Source organism: Phacochoerus africanus, chromosome 2 (genome assembly GCF_016906955.1).
Source record: "Phacochoerus africanus isolate WHEZ1 chromosome 2, ROS_Pafr_v1, whole genome shotgun sequence".
Lineage (NCBI taxonomy): Eukaryota > Metazoa > Chordata > Mammalia > Artiodactyla > Suidae > Phacochoerus > Phacochoerus africanus.
The window spans coordinates 93,601,172-93,605,168 of NC_062545.1; the positions used below are offsets into that span (position 1 = coordinate 93,601,172).

General features: G+C 38.1%; 1 pseudogene; it reads left to right on the plus strand.

The window, feature by feature from the left end:
- The first annotated feature begins 2,718 nt into the window (after nucleotides 1-2,718).
- LOC125120687 (olfactory receptor 8U9-like) lies at nucleotides 2,719-3,686 on the plus strand (annotated as a pseudogene).
- Nucleotides 3,687-3,997: the final 311 nt, after the last annotated feature.

A 3,997-nucleotide genomic window follows, 5' to 3' on the forward strand; every position in this document is an offset into this window, starting at 1 on the left:
ATATGTATATATGCATACATACATTTACACACACCTATGTACACACATTCCTTATAAGAAGAATGTAGAATAAAATGTTTGGTGCTAGTATTAAGTACAAGAAAAAAGTGACACTTTATATCAGAAAAGGAATAAAAAAATTTGTTTGCAGTTTAGGAAATGCAAACTGTAGCAAGCTATGGAGGAGTCCATGGAGGGTTTAGAGTATTCAATGAGCATATATGAACAAGGGAGAGTTCAGTTAGAGTCTGTTAAAATCAAAAACAAACAATGAGCCCTGAAAATGCTCTGAGCCAGACAAAGTCAGTTTAGTTACACAAGCAAAACTCAATTTAGCCCATTTCATGAGCCCAATCCCACCTGGGTCATTTTGTGTCTATGCTTCTAGAAACCATAAGCAAAACTTCCCAAGGAGTTCGTGCTGTGGCATATGGGTTAAGAATCTGATTGAAGCAGCTTGGGTTGCTGTGGAGGCCTGGGTTTGATCCCTGGCCCAGTACATTGGTTTGAAGGAACCTGAATTGCTGTAGCTGCTGTGTAGGTCACAGATGCAGCTCTGATTCTATCCTTGGACCACCAGGCACTTCCATATGTCATGGGTATGTTCATAAGCATTAAAATATAAATAAATGAAAACTTCCGGAAGTTGATATGAGGCAACTTTTGGTTAATTCCATATCTTTTAAGAAAATGCCAATAAACCAGTCAGTGTGAAGAGTAAACAATCATTATTTTCTCACTATATAAGCTGCTTTGTAACAATACACCCCAAACCTCATTCCCTGTTTTGGCTTGATATCACAGAGCCCAGAAATTGTCCCCTTGATATGTGCATAATAAACGTCTACCAGTTACTATTGACTAGTTTTGCTCAGGCTGTTTCTGAATTTTGCAAGACCAAGAAGCAAATGTATAGGCTCAGTGATGGGGAGAGATTCTTTGATAAGTTTCAGTGTTCTGGAAATCAGACATTTACAGGAAATCGGTCTCTCACTACTTAGCAGTTTTTTATTTTATTTTATTTTATTTTATTTTATTTTATTTTATTTTATTTTATTTTATTTTATTTTATTTTATTTTATTTTTTTGCTTTTTATGGCCATACACACAGCATATGGAGGTTCCCAGGCTAGGGGAACCTATGCCACAGCCACAGCAACATCAGATCTGAGCCATGTCTGTGACCTACACCACAGCTCACGGCAACGCTGGATTATTAAACCACTGAGTGAGGCCAGGGATGGAACCCACAACTTCATGGTTCCTAGTCAGATTCGTTTCTGCTGTGCCATGACAGGAACTCCATCTTATCAGTTCTTACGTTTTGTTTTCCTGAGGGCATATGTGGGAGATTTTCCATTTTATATCTTCCAGTTTCTTTTTAGACTGAAATTTTTTCACAAAAATAATACAAGCAAAAAATTAAAATTAATATAAAATAATCTGAATCTATATATTTTATATATTTTAAATAATGCCAAAGTAGTAGGAGCCATGTAAATAATACAAATCTATTAGAAAGCATAGAACACTTTTATTTTAATTAAGCAAAATATTTTTAAAATTTGCAGATATTCATTGAATTAGACTAGGTAAGATGATCCTTTACATGGAAAGATGTCTATGAAATACTATATCATGAAATGCTTGCTTGGAGGTGTTCCCACTATGGCTCAGGGGTAAGGAACCCTACTAGTATCCATTAGGATGCAGATTTTAATCCTGGCCTTGTTCAGTGGGTTAAGGATACAGCCTTGTCTTGAGCTATGGTGTAGATGGCAGGCATCAGATCCAGAGTTGCTGCAGCTATGGTGTAGGCTGGCAGCTGTGGCTCAGATTTGTCCCCTAGCATGGGAACTGCCATATGCTACAAATGTGGCCCTAAAAAGCCAAAGCACAAACAAAAGCAAACAAAACAAAAGACTTGTAGAAATTTAGGCACGTGCCAATGGAATAAAATTGGGAGTGTTGGGAACTTAATAGCTGGTGGATTCCTGCCTCAGAAAATCACAAGTTTAAATTATAGCTGTACTACAGACTGGCTGTCCGACCTTACTTCAAGTGCTTTACATTTTGGACATCTTTTCCCCATCTGTAAAATGGACATATAAAAAAAGAAGTAAATAGATAAACTATAAGTCTTGTTACAGTGTCTTTCAAATTGTTACCCATTTTCAGCATTTGTATTACTAACAAAATTATAAAGATTATGTAGCAGTCTATGGTGACATCTTTGCAGTAAGTAATAAATATAGAATAGATGAATATAGCAGTCTACCTCTGTCAACTTGCAGCAATGGGGAGTCTTATATACGGGCAAGACTGTAAGAGTGATATCACTGCAGAAGAGTCACTTTTTTATGTTATTAATATTAGCATTTTTTTCAATCGAAGCAACAAAGTTTTAAAAAAGCAATGTTAAATTTTAAATAATACAATACATAAACGCTTTGAACAAAGAGTCAATGTGGAGTGAATCCTGTCTGACAGCTGTTACTTTTATAAATAGAATGTATTTGGGGGAGAGAAATATGTCTTTCCCATAAAACATCTCCATTTACTCTTTATCTCATGCCCAGACTCCAAGTATGTAAGAGTTTTAACATTAGCACTTTCGTGCTAACAGTAAAAATGGCTTTAGAAGATAATAAGATCTAAATTCAATTTAATTAAACTGGATTTAAATTTCTTTTCTTCATCCAGACACACTGAGGACACATGACCGAGATAAACTGCACCCAGGTAAATGAATTTATTCTTGTGGATCTCACAGATTATCAAGAATTAAAGATGGTGCTATTTGTGGTTTTCCTGTCCATCTACCTCTTCACAGGAGTAGGCAGCTTGGGTCTGATCCTAGTCATTAGAACAGACCCAAGACTCAACACGCCAATGTACTTCTTTCTTAGTAACCTGGCTTTTGTTGATTTCTGTTATTCTTCAGTCATTATACTCAAAATGCTTGGGAATTTCTTGTACAAACAAAATGTCATCTCCTTCAATGCATGTGCTGCTCAGTTAGGCTGTTTCCTGGCCTTCATGACAGCTGAGTGTTTACTCCTGGCTTCCATGGCGTATGACTGATATGTGGCCATTTGCAACCCTCTCCTCTACATGGTGGTAATGTCCCAGGGAATCTGCATTCAGCTGGTGGCAGCCCCTATAGCTACAGCTTCCTGGTTGCTCTATTTCATACCATCCTCACCTTTCGCCTTACCTACTGTCACTCTAATATCATTAACCATTTCTACTGTGATGACATGCCTCTCTTCAGGCTAACTTGCTCTGACACATACTCCAAGCAGCTCTGGATCTTTGCCTGTGCAGGTATCATGTTCATTTCTTCCTCTCTGGTTGTCTTTGTCTCCTACACGTACATTATCTCTGCCATCCTGAGGATGTGCTCAGCTGAAGGAAGATGCAAAGCCTTCTGCACATGTGGCTCCCACATGCTGGCAGTCACCATATTCTATGGCACCCTCATCTTCATGTACTTACATCCAAGCTCTAACCACTCCCTTGACACAGATAAGATGGCCTAGGTCTTCTACACAGTGATCATCCCTATGTTGAATCCTTTAATCTACAGTCTTAGGAACAAGGAGATGAAAGATGCCCTGAAAAAAGTCATCATCAATAGAAACCAGGCTTTTATATTAATGAAATTAAGAAGGCGACTTGAATAAATAAAAATGGAATTTTCTTCATGACCTGACTTCCTTCCTCTTGAAAAACTATTAGAGCTGAATAAAATAAGAAAGGTGATAGGACTTACTCTACTTCATTTGGGTTGTTAGATACAGGCCATTTGAGCAGGTGACACTTGGAGTTGGAACCCACTGAGTTAAGGAACCAACTGTGGAAAGAATGTACCTGTGAGGGGTAATGAGGAATGTCTGGCCGGTGGCTGGAGCATCATATATGAGGAGGGTAACCATGTAAAAGGGAGACAGAGGGTCAGGTAAATGTGGGCTGCAGAGTCTGAAGGGCACTGGCA